At 36.1% G+C, this 24266-nt stretch overlaps 1 pseudogene; it reads right to left on the bottom strand.

The window, feature by feature from the left end:
- Positions 1 to 385: 385 nt before the first annotated feature.
- Positions 386 to 20803, bottom strand: LOC118060412 (mannose/glucose-specific lectin-like; annotated as a pseudogene).
- Between the last annotated feature and the right edge of the window lie 3463 nt (positions 20804 to 24266).

The following is a 24266-nucleotide window of genomic DNA, read 5'->3' as shown; positions in this document are numbered from 1 at the left end:
TAATTAAAAATTAAAAAAAATAAAAATTAATTTGAAATAAAAAAAATAACAAAACTGTTCGATCTCAAGTCAAACAGGAACTATATAAATAACTCCCGAACAAGAATTAGAACCTTCCAAGAGATTTCAACCACTGATAGGGCTTACATTATTCCTACTTTAATTCAAAGTCGCAATATTTATTAATACATGATATAACGAAGCATCAAGAAACCTAGCACATCACAGAGCTATGAAAGCCCTCGTAAACAACACTAAGAAACAACAGAAGCAGATTTATTTCCGTACATTATTAGAGCATATAAGAACAACATCATGAACAAAAGCATCGACGCAGTGACATTGTATTGTATCCATGGATACTTTAGAGATAAGACAACTTATTTCTTCCAATAAGAAGTTAGATTGTCGTCTCTGGTTTGACAAAGATGCCAATGGCGTCGAGGTAGTGTTCAGCTGTTCCATGGAATCCAACGACCGTATTATTATTTATCGGGATGGAGAAAGGAGTGCCAGAACCGGTTCCAAAAGGTCCATAAGTAGCCCTATTTGTAGTAAATGACAGCGATGTGATCGTTGATAAAGTGCTGAAATAGTCATATGTCCCACCTATGGATGTCAGGTGTTCAGAAGGCCAGTTAATAAGAACCTGCAAATAATGCAAAGCAAAATACGTGAACTACTTTATGCTTTGTTTGCTTCAAGGAAAATGAATTCCCGGATTTTATTTTCCTCACTTTTCCATGTTTGGTGACTATCAGAAAAATAAATCAAAGGAAAACCAATTCCTTTCAATTCCAGTCAACTTAAACTTTCCCTTTCCTCGTAGGAAAGTGTTTTCCTTTCCTTATCAAAAGGAAAACACTTTTCTATTTTGAGCTCCGTTAAAACAATCCTTGATCTTGTTTGTCTGTTCCAACAAAACTTTTATTTCTGTTAATTTATCTTCTGCCTGTCAATTTTTTTTCTCATACCCAACCCAGTTTTCTTCTTTCTCGTCACATTCAACCCAGAAAAACCCAACCAACTGAAGCATCACAATCAAGCCATAAAACACACATTTTTTCTTCCACATTCGGCACATTCAACATCTGCACAGAGAAACAGAAAAACCCAACCAATTGAAGCATCACAATCAAGCCATTTTTTCTTCACACATTCGGCAGCTTCTTGAGAGAAATCAAAATCCCCAACAAAACCCAACTAGCCCCTACCCTGTGACAGATCCAGCACAAAGAGAGACGCAAACATGAGGGTAAACTGTCGGGTGAGAGAGGGATGAGAACTGGGGATGATGAGCAGACCTTGAGGTCTAGCTCTCCTGCTCCTTGCCCCTTCAATATGTGATGGTGTCCTGCTTCTTCAGAGAACAGGGGATTGGTGAGACAGAGCCGAGAGAGAACAGGGGAAGAGAGACAACCGAGAGAGAATGATCTGTGATAGGCGAGAGAGAACGAATAGTGATAGGCAATAAAATTATTAGGGGGAATGAGGGGAATTAGGGGAATCAGAGGGGAATGAAAGGCGAGCCTGAGAAACCGAAGTGTAAGTGACCGATTGAGAGGGGAACGACAAACCGATTGCCAGGGGAACGACAAACCGAATGAGATGGGAATGACAGTGGAATGAAATGGGAGCAGAAACCGAACGAATGAAACCGAATGAGGAGAATGAATGAAATTGTCTTTAATTTTATGGGAGAGAGTTAGAGATAGGCAGAACAGAGAAAATTACACGGGGAAGGGGAATGAAACCGAAATACGGGGAAGGAATGAAACTGTCTTTAATTTTATGTTAATTTATTCATATTGTTGTAGTAGAACCAATTATAATATATATTCGATCATTTGGTCCAAAATGAAATGTTGGCAAAAGCATTTATGGTAAAAAATGCTAATTTGAGAAAAATTTGGGTTCAGAATTTTGTGAACCAACACTGCTACTAAGATGGTTGCTAAGATGGTTTTAATATGTCGAAAATTTGGGTTCAGACTATGTTTGTTATTTGACAAGTATGACATCGAAACGTAATATTTATGCATGATTGTGTTTGATGTTAGGTATTTATATTTATTTCTTAATGATTATTTGATATATATTCAAGGGGTAATTGCCTTTACCCGTAAAAAAAAATATTTATCCAAAAAACCAATCAAAAATATTTTTGTATGTATTTATCTTTTAAAAAAATTCTTCATACCAAAAAAAAAAAACTAATTTGGCTTTCTTCATATGAAAAAAAAAAAACTTATTTTAAGCTTTTTAAAATTGAAAAAAATATATTACTAGGTTTTGCTTCAAAAATATTTCACAAGCTTATTTCTATATAATATGATATGATATATATAGTTATATTTTATAAAATAAGCTATGTATGAATATAGGATATAATAATAATAAAAAAAAATTATCATTATACTTTTTAGATTTTATTTTTTTATTGTAAGTGATTAAATATTTATATTAAATATTTTATATATATATAGATAAACTTGAAAAAAAAAATTCATTAATAAATTATTTTCCAGTTCATTTTCCATAACACAAACAAACACCGGAAAGTGTTTTCCAGTTCATTTTCCATAACACTACCAAACATCGGAATTCATTTTCCCAGGAATTCACTTTCCTGCAAACAAACGGAGCCTTAATTAGTAGTTTATGAACCATAAATGCCTTGTTGTTTCAATAATTGTTTTCCATACATGAAACAATAGTCCTAAATAAAATTAGACGGGACTGGGACAATCAAAAATCTCAGCTCGTCCCATGTATATACTAGTGAAACCAAGCTCGAACAAATTTTTTAAAAAATTTTGACAATACAAACGGAAAAAAAAATTTCTAGAATAATTTTGTTCTTTTGAAATATTTTCTATCGAAAAAACTTAACACGCCACTGTTAAGATTTTAGCGTTTCTTATAATTCAATAAATTCCTATCAGTTAGGAAGACTATTAATTTATTTTCTTATTTATTAGGAAATCCCTAATTATTAAATGCTGTTAATTGTGAAAATAGATGTCGCTTTATTTTCTAGTTTGCAGTTACTTACATTATATATTTAACTGGAGTTCGAGTCAATGGATTTACAACAATTTCCCTTTTTGTCATTCTGCAAACTTAATTTTACGACAGCAAAAAAAAACATGCAATTTCAAAAAAGGTTTTGTTCTAAGAAATACAGCCAGGAAGAGCTCTAAGAAGGGGGGAAAAGCTCTCTTTCAAAAAACCCAGCCACCGTTCCAGACAAACATAATTCCTTCTCACAAACACAAAAAATGACTTGATCTTGCATACAAGCCATATTACCCCCAGCCTCAGCTACCATCCATCACCTTAAACACTCAGACTTTAACAAACTACCGTGGTTTTCACCTACAATGTTACTTTGAAAACTTCCCAAGTTGGGTCGATTACCATAAGCTCAAAGACCGTTTCAGAAAACAGGGCAAAGTTATTAAGCTGTTTGTTTCTTGGAAAACAAATCAAGCAGGAAAGCGTTTTGGCTTCATCACCATCCTCTCAAATCTGTCAGACAAAACTCTGCTAGAATGTTTAAATGAAATATGGTTTGATTCCTACAAACTGAGAGTTAATGTGGCTAAACACAGAAGAAAAGATGAAGTGATGAAATAGAAAACAGTGGGAACAGGGAAACAAATATCCAAGCTCAACAACAAAGCCAAGGCCCCCGTCCGTGTAAGAGACAACCGAAGCTATCTTGAGGCAGTAAGATCAGGGAGTCAAGTGCATCAAGTGTCTGATAATGCCACACCACGTCCTCATAACTTCATTACTTTCAACACTACAGATGAGGAAATTCTATGGTTAAGAAATAGTCTTATAGGCAAGATATCTCAAGGAGTAGATTATGCACAAATCAGACATGGATTAATTCAGCTAGGCATTTGCTTCTCTGCTGTCCGTTTCCTGGGGGGTTCCCAGGCAATCATAAGCTTTGATGGTGAGAAATTTATGCAAAAAGCCATGCAGAAAGGTATGGAATGTTGGAAGCTCTACTTTGATGAAGTTCGCCCGTAGACGAAAGAAGATGTGGCAGAGAGTCGTCTAGCATGGATCTCCATCTCTCATATGCCTATCTCTGGCTGGAGTTTGAGATGTATCTCAAACCTCCTCATAAACCATGGACGGGTGATAGGTTTTGACAAGACCAGCCTAAAAATCTCTGAACTTCACAGCGTGAAAATCCTTATAGGTACTCACTTGCCGGAGATCCACGACTCTATAGATCTCATGCTAAACTCCAAGTTAGTACACATACAGTTGGATGAGATTGACCCTTTAAGATATCCAGAGGCAAAAGGAATTTCATACTCGATGGCAGAATTTCAAACCACATTACTTCAGGGAGAAGATGCTGACAGTGACTCAGATGATGAAGTGTACACTGATCTGGCTTTTGACTTGGCAGGAGATAACAACATTTGCAGGCTGGCTATGGCTATCGTTTATAAGAATTGTGGAGCTGATGACAAGGCACACACGCTGGAGGCAAGGAAGCACAACCCACATGGGACATATGAGGTCTACGACCATAGCTTTGCGGCCACAATAAATGCCACTGACAACACAGAACGGCTACATATCGTTGTTGAAGATCTTTTTCCAGAAATAGCGGCTCCTAGGACTCCCCACCACTGTTTCTCTACCAACAAGCTTTCCCAAAATCAACTCCAAGTAGAACGGGGCCTTGTCTTATACGATGTGAATTCAGCAAGCCCACTAGAGCATCCAAGCATGGCTTTCAAAAGACTCTTTCTCGCCACAACCTTATACCCCTGTCAGCAGTGATGATTCTTTAGAATCCCACTACAAAATCCAAAGCCTGCCTCTTACATCCAACCAACACCGGACCCCAACAGCCAAACAACCAAGACTAAAGAAAATATCCTCTACTGGGAGTCTCCTCTCCTTGCACTCTTCAGCAAGCATATCTTCTATAGACTCTTACATCTGGGTGAATAATACCCGTAACCTGAAAGAATTTGCAGCGGAGTCGTCTCACAATGAAGTCAACAAAATGATCCATTTGGGAGAAGCTTTGGGTCTAGGTAATTCAGCTGTCTTGAAAAACTTTTTTGGGCTTATCATAAGACAGCTAGAAAAGGAGAGGGAAGATTGGCAGTAACAACAATGAATAGTAAGTTTTCATCCCTGCAGATAGATCTTTTAATTCTGTCATGAATATTCTTTCTTGGAATTCCTATGGCTTGGGCATGATGAGGAAACGAAGAAGAATCACAAAATTAATAACAAAATATAAGATTGATATATGTTTCATGCTGGAAACTAAGCTAGCTAATTTTTCCATTGGTTTTGTATCTCGTATTTGGAATGAAAATCATGTGAGTTGGTTTAGTAATGGTGCTCAAGGATCAAAAGGAGGTCTGCTTGCTATGTGGAAAAACACTTACTTTGAAGTCTCTAATATTGAATATGGTCCTGGTTGGATCGGTTTATATGGTAAACATGTTCATAGTGATTTTCATTACTTTGTTATTGGCATCTATGCTTCTTGTAACTATCAAGGCAGACAAAAACTTTGGGATGATCTCATTCTTCTGAAGCATGTTTTTGAAGTTCCATGGATAATAGCAGGAGATTTTAATGAAACACTCTCTTAGAAGGACATAAACGGTGGAATTTGTCATCCTGCAGGCTCAAATTCTTTTAGCAGATTTCTACAGTCTTGTGAGCTCACTGAATACCCTTTAGCAGAAGGTTATTTTACCTGGTTCAGAGGAAGGTCCAAGAGCAAATTAGACCGTATGTTCGCAAGCTCATCCTACCATCTTCACTTCCCCAGTTTATCTCTTCGATGACTTTCAAGAGAGAGTTCTCGAATCATTGCCCTTTAATTCTATCTAGCTTCGTGCAAGACCATGGATGGCGTCCTTTTCGTTTCTTGGACTGTTGGACTCAATACCCAAATTTAAAGCATATTATTGAAAAATAAACTTCTGGAATGATGCATGCTCCCTTCACCCTGGCCGCTTTAAATTTCTCAAAAAGCTTAATCATATTGCAATCAGATTGAGGCAATGGAATAAGCTTGAATTTGGAAATCAAGAAGCTGCTCTTCAATGAACCCTTTCGGCTATCAACATACTAGAGGAAAAATGTGAAGAAGAAGGTTTAACCAACCTAGAGCAAGAGCATTTAGACTTTTTGTTGAAAGACCGCTGGGTTCGCAACAATCACATTGAATCTATTTGGAGGCAGAAATCAAGACAGATGTGGTGCAAAATGGGTGACAGAAATAACAAGTTTTTTCACTTGATTGCCAATTTCAGGAAGGCTAAATCATCAATCCTTAAAATCCACCATAATGGCAGCACTTTTGATTCTCAGCAGGGTATTAAGCAGGCTACTTTGGATTATTTCTCTGAGCTGTATGACCCCCCCTCTGAAAAAAAGCCGCAGTTAAATCCTTGGGGTTTCAAATGTCTCTAAAGAATCCTCTGAATGGCTGGAGCAGGAAATCACAATGGAAGAAGTGAAGCGCAGTGTATGGGGTTGTGATGGGTCAAAATGTCCTAGACCAGATGGTTTCAACTTCAAATTCTACAGATTAGCATGGGATTTTATTGCTCAAGACATTCTCGATATAGTCTTAAGCTTCTTCAGAACAGGAAGGCTACCAAAAGGAATCAATACAACCTATGTAACTCTCCTCTCCAAGACAGTAGAACCCATTGAGTTTAAAGATTTTCGGCCCATCAGCATGATTCATGGTATCTATAAGATCATTGCTAAAATCCTTGCATCTAGACTGAAAACTGTTATGCAAGATATCATTAGCATTAACCAATCAGCGTTTATAGCAGATCGCAACATTATAGATGTCTTTATGATTGCAAATGAGCTGGTGAGTGATCTAAAAAAGCGAAACGCAGCATGTCTGATTTTCAAGATTGATTTCTATAAAGCCTTCGACTCAGTCTCCTGGGATTACCTAGATGATATCATGGGTTATATGAGGTTTGGCAGAAAATGAAGAACCATGATTTATGAATGTCTTTCTTCATCAAAAATCTCGGTCCTCATCAATGGATCTCCTTAAAAAGAATTCTCTATTCGGTGAGGATTGCGTCAAGGAGACCCGATTTCCCCTTTTCTGTTTGACATAGCTGCTGAGGGCCTCTCGGTCCTCTTTTAAAGGGCATCTAGTGAGAATATTATCAAAGGGCTGCAATTTGCATCAGGAATTTTTGTCAGCCATCTACAATATGTAAATGACACGTTAATATTCATCCCGAAAGATATTGATCAGTTAATTCAAGTCAAAAGAATTTTAAGATGGTTTGCTTTGACTTCAGGCCTTCATATAAACTTCCATAAAAGCTCCATTATTGGTATCAATGTCGATGATCACTTGTGCTTGCGCTTGGCTACATCTATTTTCTGCAGATCAGACTCCCTCCCAAGCAAATATCTTGGCATGCCACTAGGAGCCAATCCATCTCGTATCTCTACATGGAAGCCAATGATAGAGAAGTTTCGTAAAAGGCTTCATATGTGGAAAGGGAGACTTCTAAGCATGGCTGGTCGTCTATGTCTCATTAAAAGTGTCCTTAATTCCCTGCCTATATATTTTATGTCTATATTCAAGATGCCAAAAGGGGTAAGCAGGCTTCTTTCATCCATCCAAAGACGTTTCTTGTGATGTGGATGTACCAAGCAAAGATCTTTCTGCAAGATCCAATGAAGACTAGTGATGCGCGATAAGAAACAAGGAGGCCTCGGTGTAGGCTCTCTTATATCAAAAAACAAAGCCCTGCTGCTAAAATGGATTTAGAGACTCTTTTCCCCAGGTACAAGTTTATGGAAAATGATTATCTCTTCAATGTACAATCCAACCTATGAGAATGGGATCCTAATTTTCTACAGCCAACCCTCTAAGATATGGAAGGATATTATGTCCATTGTTCAAACCGACGTTCACCACGTCTTCACGAATCATTGCAAATTCATAATGGGGAATGGCAGTTTAACATCCTTTTGGCTAGACAACTGGATTGGTGACTACCCTTTCAAAACAGCCTTCCCTAGGCTATATCTTTTTTCTTCCTCTAAATCTGCTCTGGTGGCTGATATGGGTAGATGGAGCAATGGAATCTGGCTCTGGTCCCTACAATGGCGCAGACCTCTATCTCATTTTGAACAAGAACAACTATCACTTTTATCATCCTTGTTGGAATCCAAGCCAATGTTCTGCCACAAGATGGATAAGAAAATCTGGACCCTCAACAACGATGGCTTCTTCAGTGTAAAATCTTGCTCCAAAATGATGGACCAGTTGCTCTACGGTGGTGCCAAATCATTCCAATCTTCTGTTTGGATAAAACTAACCCCACTAAAAGTGCAACTTTTCCTTTGGCTCCTTGTCCAAGACAAAGTAACTACAAGAGATTTTCTATTTCAGCATGACTACCTCACCCTTCAGGAGTCAAGATGCACTTTTTCCAATAAAAGCTTGGAATCTTCAAGTCACCTCTTCATTCACTGCCACTTCTCTTGGAATATATGGATGAAACTGCTTTTTAATCGGGGCATTTGTAGTGTTTTTCCAAAATCTGTTGATGATATGTGCTACCAATGGTCTTCTATGGTTAAAGGCAAGCAACAAAATCTCTCATGTCAACTTCTTTTCTCATGCGTTGTTTGGAATCTTTGGCTTCATCGAAATGATGTTATTTTTAATGACGCTGCCCCTAACCTTCATATTTGTTTCCCCATGGTGCGCCAAAGTATTGCTTTATGGCTGAGGCTTGATTCCAACTCTTTAGAGCTTAATATAGAGAATGTTTAGTCGGGAGGAGTTGGTTTCTTATGATTTGTTTGTTCCCTTTTTGTTGCTCTCCCCTGTTTCTTGCAACAGTTTTTGTGCTTTCATTTCCTCTGCTTGTTTGTCTGATGTAAGTTAGGCTATTATCTTTGTAGCCTTTTTCTTAATAAAATTTCGACTATTAACAAAAAAAAAAAAAAATTACGACAACCACAAGGAGGGATACTTACAGTTTTCCTTTCACCAATGTCATTGGGGTTGATGCCTCCGAATGTTGCAGAATCCAAGTCAGTCGTGTCCTGGAAAGATATAGACTTAATGTTTGATCCTACATTGATGACTATCTGGTTTATACCTCGATTTGTAATGTAACTCCATGGATTCCCACCTCGGCCTCCCCATGGACCTATTTAAATAGTTCCTTCTATGTCCCTCTGCATCATTACCAATACCCATTGTTACTGAGTTTTTTTTTTTTTGTTCTAACTGCAAATTTAAAACCTCTTTTTTTTTCAAGAAAGAAAAAAGAATTACAGGTTGCATCAAGGTAGTGGCCTCCTCTTCCTTGAAATCCAATCACGACCAAACCTTCAATTGGTATGGAGAAAGAAGTGCCGGTAGCAGTTCCAAAAGGTCCATATGTAGTGAGATTAGTTATGAACGATAGTGATGTGATCACCACCATTCCAGCATAATTTCCATATGTCCCAGTTATGGATGTTAGATGCTCTGAAAGCCCATCGATCTCGATCTACACAGAAGTTGCATCATAGAATATAGTATTTTGGCCAAGTTTATGCCCATTATGACAATTAGGAGGATCCTAAGACGACATGTTTGCTGTTCAGTTAGGAAGACTGTTGGTTTTTTTTCTTATTCGTTTGGAAACCCCAATTATTAAATGTTGTTAATTGTGGGAATAGATGTCGCTTTATTTTCTAGTTTACAGTTACTTACATTGTGTATTTAACTGGACTTCAAGTCAATGGATTTACAACAATTTCCCTTTTTTTCATTTTGCAAACTTAATTTTACGACAAGTAGTATCAGAGCCTCCCACTAGGGCTTGATTTGAAAAGGCAGTAGCTTTCATTCTTGCTGCAGCAAGTTAATCGATGGCTTCTGAAAACAACTTTGTACAACCTGCGATTCCACGCTTCAATGGTCATTATGATCATTGGAGTATGTTGATGGAAAATTTTATGCGATCTAAGGAATACTGGACTCTCGTGGAAACCGGCATTGTTGAGCCTCCTAGTGAGATTGTTTTGACAAAAGCATAGAGACAAACGTTAGAGGATCAGAGATTGAAGGATTTGAAGACTGAATTATTTGTTTCAAGCAATAGATCGTGCCATTCTCGAAACCATCCTAAAGAAGGACACTGCTAAAGACATATGGGATTCGATGAAGAAAAAGTACCAAGGCACTGCACGAGTGAAATGTGCACAACTCCAAGCTTTTTGCAAAGAGTTTGAAATTCTTCATATGAAGGAAGGAGAGTTAGTTAATGATTACTTTGCAAGAACATTGTTAATTGCAAACAAAATGCACATTCATGGAGAGAGTTTGGAAGATGCAGTCACTGAAAAAATTCTTCGCTCAATGACACACAAATTTGATTGTGGTGTGTGCAATTGAAGAATCAAATGACATTGATAGTCTTTCAATTGATGTGTTGCAAAGCTCACTGTTAGTTCATGAGTAGAGGATGATCAAATATGATGTGGAGGAGCAAGCCTTGAAGCTCACTACTTATGAAGGAACTACTTCTCTAGGAAAAAGTAGAGGAATTGGGGGATTTCAAGGAAGAGGCAGAGGCAGAGGCAGAGGACGTCAACTTCCCTACAATCAAGGAGTATAATTTGATAAGGCGAGAGTGGAATGTTACCATTGTCACAAGCTTAGCCACTATCAGTACGAATGCCCTGATAAAGAGAAGGAAACCAAGGTATATTTTGCTGAGATTGAAGGAGAAATGCTCTTGATGGCTTACATTGACAAGAAGGAGAATTCATCAGGTGATACTTGGTATTTAGATTCGGGTTGCAGCAACCACATGTGTGGAAACAAGTCTCTGTTTTATGACTTGGATGAAACATTTAGAGAAACTGTGAAACTTGGGAACAACTCCTACATGTCTATCATGGGGAAAGGGGATATCAAATTCCACATGAAAAACAACATTGTGCAAACAATTACTAGTGTGTTTTATGTCCCAGATTTGAAAAGTAATCTCATCAATATGGGCCAACTGCAAGAGAGGGGTTATATCATCATCATCTAACAAAGCTGGTGTCAAATTCATCATCCAGAGAAGGGCCTAATAGCTGAAGCAAAAATGACAACCAATTGTATGTTCCCTCTGCACATTCAGGATGACGTCTAGAAGTGTTTCTCAACTCAAGTGCAAGATTCAACATGGCTGTGGCATCTTCGGTACGGTCATTTGAGTTTCAAAGGCTTGAAAACCTTACATGAGAAAAACATGGTGGAAGGACTGCCTAAAATTAATTGTCCCACAAAAATGTGTGAAGATTGTATTGTTTGTAAACAACATTGTGATTCTTTCCCGCAAGGAAAAGCATGGAGAGCTGAGCAAATCTTATAGCTGGTTCATTCAGATATTTGTGGACCAATCAATCCAACATCGAATGGAAACAAAAGGTACTTCATTACCTTTATTGATGATTATAGTAAAAAAACATGGGTTTATTTCCTGCAAGATAAATCTGAGCTTTTATTGTTTTTAAAAGCTTTAAGGCTCGTGTCGAAAAGGAATTTGGCAAGTATATTCAGACCCTTCGTACGGATCGTGGTGGTGAATTTAACTCACATAATTTTGCAAGTTTTTGTAAATCACATGAAATACGCAGGCAACTTACTGCAACATACACAACACAACAAAATGGCATGGCAGAAAGAAAGAATCAAACTATTATGAACATGGTACGAAGCATGTTGGTGAAAAAAGTATTCCAAAGACTTTTTGGCCAGAAGCAGTCAATTGGAGTGTTCATGTGCTCAACCAAAGTCCTACCCTTGTTGTAAAAAACATAACACCACAAGAAGCTTGGAGTAAAGTCAGGCCATCAGTTAATCACTTCAGAATCTTCAGGTGTATAGCATATGCACATGTCCCAAATAAAAGGAGAACAAAGCTTGATGATAAAAGTGTGAAGTGTGTCTTTATTGGGGTTAATGAAGAATCCAAGGCGTACAAGTTATGTAATCCCATTACCAAGAAGATAATCATCAGCCGAGACGTTCTGTTTGATGAAGAAAACACATGGGACTGGAGCAGTACAGAACAACAACAAAGTTTGATTGATCTAGAGGAAGTTGGCGGAGAAATTAAACAGCTTTTGCAATCTCCTCTTAAAATTCAGGAGCCTGAATCACAATTGCAGCTTCCTAGTCAGTCCCTTGAAGAAGTCTCACCAACGTTCTCAACAAGTGCTTCAATTCCAAATAAAAATCAGGCGTCTAACTCAGAACCACAACGGCAAAGGAAAAGACCATCTTGGATGACAGATTATGTGAGTGGAGATGAATTATCTGATGAATATACTACTGCTCATTTTGCTTTATTTGCAGGCTCCGATCCTATGTTGTTTACAGAAGCAGTGAAAGAAGAAAAGTGGAAAAGAGCCATGGATGCAGAGATCCAAGCTATAGAGAAGAATGAGACTTGGGAGTTAACCGATCTTCCTGAAGAGCAAAAAATCATTGGTGTAAGGTGGATTTATAAGACAAAGTTGAATGAAAAAGGAGAAATTGACAAGTTCAAAGCAAGGTTGGTTGTGAAAGGCTACAATCAAGAGTATGGAGTTGATTATCAAGACATTTTTGCACCTGTTGCAAGACAAGATATAATTCGGCTGGTTGTTTCATTAGCTGCACAAAACTCATGGCCTATTTTCCAACTTGATGTGAAATCGACCTTCCTTAATGGTGAACTAATTGAGCAAGTTTACATTGAGCAACCCCCCGGTTATGTGATAAAAGGTGATGAACATAAAGTTTATAAATTGAAAAAGGCTTTATATGGACTGAAATAGGCACCTCGAGCTTGGTACAGTTGTATAGAAGCATACTTTGAAAAGGCAGGTTTCAACAAATGTCCATATGAGCATACTCTATTCATCAAGATTAAAGGAAGATGTAAAATTCTGATAGTTTGCTTATATGTTGATGATCTTATCTTCACAGACAATGATAAGACTATGTGTATTGCTTTTAAGAATTCTATGATGGCTGATTTTGACATGACTGATCTGGAAAGATGAAATAGTTTCTTGGTATAGAAGTAGCACAAACAACCACCAGATTCTTTATTGGGCAAAAAAAATATGCTCAAGAGGTTTTGGAAAGGTTTCACATGGAGAATTGCAATCTAGTTGGGACTCCAACTGAACTAGGATTGAAGCTCTCAAGAGATCTTGATGGAGAGAGGGTTGATAGTACTTACTTCAAACAAATTGTTGGAAGTTTAATGTATTTGACAGCCACCCGACCTGATATTATGTATGCAGTGTGTCTGATTAGCAGGTATATGGAAAAGCCAACAGAGCTGCATCTCAAAGCTGCTAAAAGAGTGTTTCGTTACTTGAAAGGAACCATAGATTTCGATATTTTCTACAAGAAAATGAAGGATCTATTCTATATGGTTTCACTAACAGTGATTATGTTAGTGATTTAGACGATAGGCGAAGTACATCAGGCCATGTGTTTATGATGGGTTCAGGTGCCATATCATGGGCATCAAAGAAGCAACAAGTTGTTACACTGTCTACAACTGAAGCAGAGTTCGTAGTTGTAGCAACTTCTGTATGTCAAGCAATTTGGTTGAGAAGGATTCTTAAAGAATTACAATTTTATCAACATGAGCCTACTGTGATTCATTGTGATAATAGTTCAACTATCAAACTCTCCAGGAATCCAGTTTTACATGGAAGAAGTAAACATATAGATATGAGGTACCATTTTCTTCGTAATCTTGTAACTGAAAAAATCATTGATTTGGTTTATTGTCGAAGTGAAGATCAAGTTGCAGATATGCTGACTAAATCTCTAAAGTTGAAAGCATTTGAGAAGTTGCATGGATTGCTTGGAGTATGCTCAAATCCTTTCTTTAAACTGACTGTATAGATAGCATTCAGTTTAAGGGAGGGTGTTAAGATTTTAGCCATTTCTTATAATTCAACAAATTCCTATCAGTTAGGAAGACTGTTGGTTTTTTTTTTTTCTTATTCATTAGGAAACCCCCAATTATTAAATGCTATTAATTGTGGGAATAGATGTTGCTTTATTTTCTAGTTTGCAGTTACTTGCATTGTGTATTTAACTGGACTTCAAGTCAATGGATTTACAACAATTTCCCTTTTTGTCATTCTGCAAACTTAATTTTACGACAGCCACAAGGGGGAATATTGACAGTTTTGCTTCCACCAATGTCATTGGGGTTGTTGCCTCCGAATGTTGCAGAATCCAAGTCAGTCGTGTCCTGGAAAGATATAGACTTAATGTTTGATCCTACATTGATGACTATCTGGTTTATACCTCGATTTGTAATGTAACTCCATGGATTCCCACCTCGGCCTCCCCATGGACCTATTGAAATAGTTCCTTCTATGTCCCTTTGCATCGTTACCAATACCCACTGTTACTGAGTTTTTTTTTTTTTGGTTCTAATTGCAAATTTAAAACCTCTTTTTTTTTTTCAAGAAAGAAAAAAGAATTACAGGTTGCATCAAGGTAGTGGCCTCCTATTCCTTGAAATCCAATCACGACCGAACCTTCAATTGGTATGGAGAAAGAAGTGCCGGTAGGAGTTCCAAAAGGTCCATGTGTAGTGAGATTAGTTATGAACGATAGTGATGTGATCACACCATTCCAGCATAATTTCCATATGTCCCAGTTATGGATGTTAGATGCTCTGAAAGCCCATCAATCTCGATCTACACAGAAGTTGCATCATAGAATATAGTATTTTGGCCAAGTTTATGCCCATTATGACAATTGGGAGGATCCTAAGATGATATGTTTGCTGTTCAACAGATCATCTGATGACTACGTTGATGTAAGGCGTTGGCAGGCCATTCCATTGTTAAGATCTGCTGTTGCGGTGCCACTGAACGGATCTCCAATTTGATGCGTTTTATAGTTATTTGCTTCTATTTTAGAGCCTTAATATTTCGTTTTACTTCCTAAGTAAATCGATGTGATATGTTTTTTAAGGTTTCTACAGTAATGTCACGTCAGTTGTGAAGTATGAAATAATTAAATAATATTATTATCATCTTTTACCCAGTAATTTTAGTTAGCTAAGAGCTCATTTTCCAACTGGGAACTAACGATTCCTTAGTAATTTTAGTTAGATAAAAATAATATGGTCATATTAAACTAACAAACTTTCATGGAAGGTCGAAACAAATTCCCCAGGGATTTGAATAAATTTAACGCAAAGAAAAGGGAGTCAATGTAGAATTTTTTGGAAAGTACATTGATACAAGGGATGGATTTGATTTTTATACAGAAGTTTGGAAAGAGGCAACCACACGCTAACCGCATTTATGACGAGAAACATCACAACTTTCCCATCTATTTATGTTTATTTTTTTTATATTTATTATTTAAAATAGATAAACTTTATATCATTAGCCAATAATTTTTTTTTAATTACATTACTTTATTATATAATATATCAAAAATTCATAAAACAACAAAGATATCTTTTTCTTTTTATCTCTTCATCTTTATTTTTTGTTCGAACCCTTTGTTTAAAGAGAGAAAAAAAAAGAGAGAAATTAAAGAAAAAAAAAGACAAAGTAAAAACAAAATTCTTAAAGAAAGGTATTTAAATAGTTATTAAATGACCGTTTTACACCACATGTCCATGTGTTAGCTTTTCGCTAGACCTGAAGAGGGTCCGCATCTCGACCCGTACCCAACTACCTTATTTCATTTATTTATAAAATTGCCACTTGACCTTTTTATTTTATTTTATTTTTTAATTTAAAAATAGAAAATATATATAGAAATAATTTTTTTAAAAAATAAAATCAAGAAAAAAAGGAAAGGGAAAAAAATAGTGAAGGGAAAATGCAACTTACCTGGTGCTGAGCGCCTTCTCCTTCGCCCTTCTTCGTTCTTGGTATTCTGCGAATTCGTTCTTCCCTTTTTGTGGTGTCTGTATTTGCTTGTTCCTCTGGTCTTCTGTTTCTTTATTATCTTCTCTGTATAGTCTCTCTGTCTATTTTTTTCTGTTCTCTTGACTCTCTCACCTCCGTTTTTTTCTCCTCTCGTTCCCTCTCTCTCGGTCCAGTCCTCTGTCTTTCTCGGTTCTTTTCTCTCTGTATGTCCTCCTTTTTAGTCTCCCTTTTCTCTTGGCCTCCTCTGTTTCTTTGAGAAGAAACAGAGGAATGAAAGTCTGTTTCTCGTCTTCTCCCTCTTTTCTCCTCAGTTTCTCTTCCTCTTTTTCGTGTCTCTGTCCAGTCTTCTCCGTTCAAGACGAAGACAACGGTGGTCCAAGCATGAGGATTTGCTGCTGGTTGATGAACCAAAATTTTCCCTGGTTCTATTTCTCTCTGTCGCTCCCTTGGTTCTGTCCTCCCTGCTCCAGTTTTTTTCTTTGGTTTTAGTCTCTCTCCCTGTCGTGCATGGCTTTCTTTCCTTTCCGCGGTTCTGTGATTCCCTCTCCTTTTATAAGGCCAGAACCGGTGGTAATGGTCGCCTTCAATAAGTAAACGTTCCTGCCAACGGATGAAACGTCTCTGCCTTTAATGGCAGAGCCGTTGCAGAGGAAGAAGACGGTGAACAGTCGCTGCAAAACGACCCCGTTTTCTATATCTAAGGTTGCTTTCAATTTGGCCTTGGGATTTTTATAATTTTGTAATCAAGCCCCTGGTTAAAACGTAATTGGATCCTTGCATTTCCGTTCCATTTTCAAGCTGGTCCTTGGATTTTAATGTTTGCAATTTGGACCCCAATTAAACCCCAAACTTTGATATTTCTTCAATTAAGTCCCCGGGTTTCATTAATTAAATTAATTCCAAGCCAATTAAGTCCAAAAACTTATCAATTCTCCAATTAAACCCTTGATTGGATTAATTAAATTAATTTTCAAACTTAATTAAGTCTCAAAACTTATCAATTCTCCAATTAAACCCTTAATTGGATTAATTAAATTAATTCCAAGCTCAATTAAGTCTCAAAACTTATCAATTCTTCCATTAAGCCCTTGATTGGATTAATTTCAAAGTTTGATTAAACCCCAAAACTTCCAACCATGATGCCCTTAACCCAAATTTTAATTCATTCTTCATTTATTTCATTTTACTTTTTTTCATCCATATTTTTATTTTATCATCATTTTTTTATCTTTTTCATTAAATAAAATAATAATAATAATAATAAAAATAAGAATGTTTAAAAAATTGGGTTATGACACATGTAATAGAGAGGAATGGCAATTAACATATTTTTAATTAAATATTGAGAAATAAAATTGTTTTTGAGGGGAGAACTATAAGCTTATTTGATTGTTTCTCCAACATCCTTTATCGAGTTGTTATTTTGGTTGCATACTCTGGATTCAAGTTTCACTTATACGAGAAATGACCTTTTAAAATCTTCTGATGGCATCAAATTGTGGTGTAATAAAAAATATTAGGTAGTCTCTTTGTTGTTTGATGTAGTAGATCAATTTTTTTTTCTTTTTTTTTCTAAGTCTGTTGTTTTTCTTTCTTTTTTTCTTTTTTTTTTATATATATCCTTGTATTTCATTTTGGCTATTGGCTTTTATGACCTTTTCAATATATTCATGATGATTATCCAAAAAAAAATACATTTTTAATTAAAGCAGCTCAAGTCAAACTGTTCGATCACAAGTCAAGCAGGAACTATATAAATAACTCCCGAGTTACAAGAATTAGAACCTCCCAGGGGATTTCAACCACTGATAGGGTTTACATTATCCCTGCTTTTATTCAAAGTCGGAATATTTATTGATACAAGATACAACAAAGCATCAAGAAACCTAGCACATCAGAGAGCTATTTATGAAAGCCCTCGTTTATTTCCGTACATTATTAGAGCATATAATTAAGAACAACATCATGAACATAGCATCGACGCCTTGACATTGTATCCATGGATATTTTAGAGAGAGGACAACTTATTAATTTCTTCCAAAAAGAAGTTAGATTGTCGTCTCTGGTTTAACAAAGATGCCAATGGCGTCAAGGTAGTATCCAGCTCTTCCATGAAATCCATTCACGACCGAACCTTCAATTGGTATGGAGAAAGAAGTGCCGGTAGCGGTTCCGAAAGGTCCATGTGTAGTGAGATTAGTTATGAATGATAGTGATCTGATCACCAGAAGTCCATTATAATTTCCATATGTCCCAGTTATGGATGTTAGATGCTCTGAAGGCCCATCAATCTCAATCTACACGTGAGTTGCATCATAGAATATTGTATTTAGTATTAGCTTAGCTAAAGAAGGAAGAGAAAAGGAAATGCTTCATTTGATTGGCTATCCTATGCAAGCCATAAATGCCATACTCACTCTTCTTTCTGCACCAGTGTCATTAGGGTTTTTGCCGCCAAATTTTCCGTGCTCTTGGCCATTGCCGTCTTTGAAAGAGAGGGACTTGATATTGACTCGTTCATGAACAATTATCTCTTTTATCCAGCTTCCCACCGTAAAACTAAAAGGATCTCCACCTGGACCACCCCATGGCCCAACTGAAATGCTTCCATTTGAATTTGCCTGCACGGAAAGCAATAGTCATAGCAATTATTTCTGTTGTTACTAGCCATATGGCTTGACTCACCTTCAATCCTGCATTGCGACACTTGGGAGAATGTCTAAAAAGGATACATGTCTAAGAAATACTAGACGAGGCTGTAAAATGTCACAGAAAAATGGCGTACTGATATATAGAAGAGGACGCTAGCTTAAAAGAAAACAATATTAATAAAACCCATCTATATATATTCATCCAAAGAGAAGTGAAACTTTGAGACTCAGACGAGGACGCATGCTTAAAAAGACAACAAGCATCAATAATAACCATATTTAGTGATATAATATAGTTGAATGAACTTACCGGTGTCACAAAAATACCGAGTGCATCAAGGTAGTATCCAGCTCTTCCATGAAATCCATTCACGACCCAACCTTCATCAATTGGTATGGAGAAAGAAGTGCCGGTAGCGGTTCCGAAAGGTCCATGTGTAGTGAGATTAGTTATGAATGATAGTGATCTGATCACCAGAAGTCCATTATAATTTCCATATGTCCCAGTTATGGATGTTAGATGCTCTGAAGGCCCATCAATCTCAATCTACACGTGAGTTGCATCATAGAATATTGTATTTAGTATTAGCTTAGCTAAAGAAGGAAGAGAAAAGGAAATGCTTCATTTGATTGGCTATCCTATGCAAGCCATAAATGCCATACTCACTCTTCTTTCTGCACCAGTGTCATTAGGGTTTTTGCCGCCAAATTTTCCGTACTCTTGGCCATTGCCGTCTTTGAAAGAGAGGGACTTGATATTGACTCGTTCATGAACAATTATCTCTTTTATCCAGCTTCCCACCGTAAAATTAAAAGGATCTCCACCTGGACCACCCCATGGCCCAACTGAAGTGCTTCCATTTGAATTTGCCTGCACGGAAAGCAATAGTCATAGCAATTATTTCTGTTGTTACTAGCCATATGGCTTGACTCACCTTCAATCCTGCATTGCGACACTTGGGCGAATGTCTAAAAAGGATACATGTCTAAGAAATACTAGACGAGGCTGTAAAATGTCACAGAAAAATGGCGTACTGATATATAGAAGAGGACGCTAGCTTAAAAGAAAACAATATTCATAAAATCCATCTATATATATTCATCCAAAGAGAAGTGAAACTTTGAGACTCAGACGAGGACGCATGCTTAAAAAGAAAAAAAAGCATCAATAATAACCATATTTAGTGATATAATATAGTTGAATGAACTTACCGGTGTCACAAAAATACCGAGTGCATCAAGGTAGGAAGCACATCTCCCATGGAATCCAACCACGGCGCTATCTGCTATAGGGATGGAGAAAGTTTCACCAGGAGCTGTTCCAAAAGGTCCATATGTGGTGAGATTTGTAATGAACGATAGGGAAGTGATCACTAATTGTCCTTCGTAGCTTCCATAAGTTCCGCTTATAGATTTCAAATGCTCTGAAGGCCATTGGATCTCAATCTATACAAAACACAACGCGGGCATAAAATAAAAGGTAAGTGCTGCTGATCTATTAATATTTTTATTTATTTTTTTAAAGGCATAACGTATTAAATTTATAAAGGGAAATGAAGTACAAAAACATTCAGCAAGAAACAGAGATAAAAGGGATAAAAGAACCCAAAAAGAAAAACATAACAGACAGATTATAAAGGATCTAGAAAAATGGTACGAAGTCAGTAATACGATTTTGCCAATCCATCAGCTATGGAATTAGCCTCCCTGTAAATGTATTAATATATGAATAGCTAAGTCACCTTTTTCTCTTCACCCCTGTCATTAGGGTCGTTGCCCCTGCCACCGAATGTCCCAGAAACCAGGCCACTGGCATCTTTGAAGGAAATGGACTTGATATTTCCTTCTACACGGAGGACTATCTCAGTTATCCCACCGCTTGCCCTGTAAATCCAGCGGTCGCCACCTAAACCTCCCCATGGTCCCAATGAAACGATTCCTTCCAAGGATGCCTGAGCACAAACCAGTAGTCATCATCAAAACACAAGTATCTATTAGCATGGGAAGAAAATATACCTTAGATAGTTTCATACCATTTGCTTAGACGAATATGTTGAATGTTGGAATGTATCTGTTGTTTATGTGGTGGTTAGTGTAATTGTGTGGGCGGTATATATAGACGGATTAGAAACGGAGGGAGGTACATATAGACAGATCAAGAAAAAACATTATCACTCCCTCAAAAACATTCAATTTGTGCAAAACATTTCCCTTGTTTATTTCAAATATCGAGAAGAAAAAGTTATCTATCATACTGGAAGAAAAAACGTGCAAATATATATATATATATATATATATATATATATATATATATATATATATATATCATGTTCAAGCCATGGAGTTGCTCATATGATGGCCACTGTAGATTTACATGGTCGTTAACTTCAGGGCCCGTGGAATTAGTTGAGGTGCGCGCAAGTTGGCCCAGACACCCAAACTAAAAAAAACGTGTAAAATATTGCAATCCGATAAAGACAAGAAACTTTTTTGTTATTGATAAAAAATTACATCACATCTATTATTGTAGGAAAACGTGCAATATAAAGTTTAATAATGCAATCCAAAAATTTATTTGTCATGGACCACTACAGTATATATAAGACAATTAGCATTGTCTAACATAAAGAAGGATTTCCTACGTGGTTGCAAACAAAATTTATCATCTATTGAATTGTTCATTGAATGGAATATATTCCCTGTTCGCATATAGTACGTGTGAGTTTTTCTAAGATTTATCGCCACAAAAAAAGATTTCTTACGTGTTACTAGATGATAAATTAAAACTTGAGTGGTGGATATATTATTGAATAAAGAGACTTGCAAGAGTGTTAAATATAGTGATAGATGGAACACAATTTGGATTAATTGGATATTAAAAACGATAAGAAAAACTTAGATTATTATGGTAATAAGAGAATTTTACAAGGCGTTTGAGTGTGTCATCACTCATCACTGATATTGGTGTCTTTAGTCAATTTGATAAAATGATGAATGGAAAAAATTCCATATGAAACCTTGACTCGTAAGGGAAGTGAGCGTGTTTTCGAACGAAGAAAGATTTCTTCAGAGGTGGAATATAGGCTTTAGAAATATAGGACTCCATATAGTGGCTGTGAAATTTTCTATTTCAATATATTTTCTTGATAAAGGTAGAAAAATCTATCATACAGGAAGAAAAACGTGCAATAATGCAATACATTAAGGACAAGAAACTTTGTTTATTGACCCAATACATTGAAGTGTTCATTGAATGGAATAAAACGTGCAATTCGCATATAGCCTTGTATTTATCATTATCATAGACGTACGTTCCTGCATGTGAAGGATAGATCATTGTATGAGAAATTACTCCACAAGCTTTTTGTAAAATCATTAAACTTTAAGTTCGGTAATGCTCCAATCATGTCGCCGGCCACACTCTTTATTTTTATTTATTTTTTATGTTTTAAAAGTATTTTAAAAAAAAAATTAAATTTTATTTTATTTAAATTAATATTTAAATTTTGGACCGCAAACATGGACCGCATTTATGATGAAAGTTTAGAAAGAGACCACACAAGTGGACCGCATTTATGACAAAAAACATCACAACTTTCCTATCTATTTTTTTTTTTCCTTTATCTTTATTATTTAAAATAAATAAATTTTATATCATTAGCCAATAAAATTTTCTGACACCGTTTTACGCCCACAAGTCTATGTATTAGCCCATCACCCAACCCAAGGGTCCACGCCCCAACCCACAACTAGCTATATCAATCTACTTTATTTATTTATTTATAAAATTTTCACTGGCCTTTTTATTTTATTTTGTAATTAAAAAAGAAAAAAATAGTGAATAGAAAAAAAAAGGAAAAAAGAAGAAAAAGATGAAGAAAGGAAATTCATGAATTTCCATCAGATTGTTTGGGCTCGCTTTTTTTTAGCGAAATTTGCCAATTATCCAAATTTTTGATTTATTAGTTTATTCTTTTATTTCTTTGTTGTTAATTTTCATCATTTTTCTTGGTCATCTTATTTTATAAATAATAATGCTAATAATAATAATAATAACAATAATAACAACAATATTAATAACAATAAATAAATAATACTATTAATATTTTAATGTCAACAATAATAAAACCAAATCATTGACGACGAATCTTGTAGCATTTCCTCACTTGATCGATAAAATAATGCCCATCTTTGATCAAACATGACTATATGATATATGTATCGGAGAGTTCTCACCTCCACTAAAAGGAACTTTTTGCAAATACTAACCACAAGCCACCTTGGCTAGGGAGAATGAATGAGATTGCTAGGACCAATTGATTAACCAATTATCCAACCTATAAGCCCTACTCCTAGGCTAGTTAGATTTTTAGGACATCATCAATTTCTTACGTGGCTAAAATTATCAAGTGTTACTTGATGATAAAACTTGAGTGCTACATCAACAAATATAAAGAGACTTATAGAAGCGCTAAATATAGTGATTGATGTAATACAATTTGGATTAATTTGATATTAAAAATGGTAAGAAAGAGAATTTGATGATATTATTTGCTCACATAATTTTACAAGGTGTTGGAGTGTGTTATCACTGATATTGGTGTCGTATGTAAGTGGGAGATGTTGGACTTTTTGGGATAGTTAAGAATAATAGGAGACTTAACTAATTAGTTAGTTATGCAACCTTTTCTATTTATATAACTAGTGTAATGTATGATAGTTAATGTAAAGATTATAGCACAAGAGTAAGTCTATCAACCTTTTCTACTTATATACATCCTATATTGTTCAATTTTCTATAATATGCCCTCTCAAGCTAAGGATAGAGGGTCAACCGGAAACTTAAACTAAAGAGTAGTAAAATAAGTAGAAGGAAGTGGCTTAGTAAAAACATTAGTAAGCTAATCAAATAAAACAAATCTGAATGTCCTTCTTAGCAACCCCGTCACATACAAAATGATAATCAAACTCAACATGTTTAGTATAAGCATAGAAGATAGGATTTGTAGACAAAATTATCACAGTCCAAATCATAGGCATAAAAGTAGGGATAATTTTACAGATCAATAATAAAATATTGAAAGTCATAGAACCTCAGCAGTGTCATCAGCTAAGGCTTTATACTCAGCCTCGATAGAAGAACGAGCAACCGTGTGTTATTTTCCTAATTTCCAAGAAATCGATGTATTACCAAGAAAACAAGATATATACTCGTAGACTTACAATCATCAACACTACCAGTCCAATTTATATCTATAAAACCATGTAAAGCAAAGGAGAACCTATGAATGATATGTATGCCAAAAGAAATCATACCAGCCCTTAAGATAACACATATATAATGCATTTAACAGCAACATAATGTGCATCGGTAGGAGAATGCATAAATTGATAGACCTTGTTAGCAACAAAATAAATATTTGGTCTCATAAAAATGAGATATTAAAGAGCACTAACAGTTTGACAAAACATGTAGGATCTGAAAACAAGCAATCAGGCACCACAGTAACCTTAGAGGTAGAAATAAGAGTGTGAATAGGTTTGCAAGAAGACATAGCTTCTCTATGGAAGATGTCAAGAACATACTTATCTTGTCATAGCACAAGACCTATACTAGTCGGATGAACCTCAATCCTTAAAAAATAGTAA

This window comes from Populus alba, chromosome 17 (genome assembly GCF_005239225.2).
Source record: "Populus alba chromosome 17, ASM523922v2, whole genome shotgun sequence".
Taxonomy (NCBI): domain Eukaryota; kingdom Viridiplantae; phylum Streptophyta; class Magnoliopsida; order Malpighiales; family Salicaceae; genus Populus; species Populus alba.
Note: the sequence above shows the minus strand (reverse complement) of the source record. Positions and strands in the feature narration are given on the sequence as shown.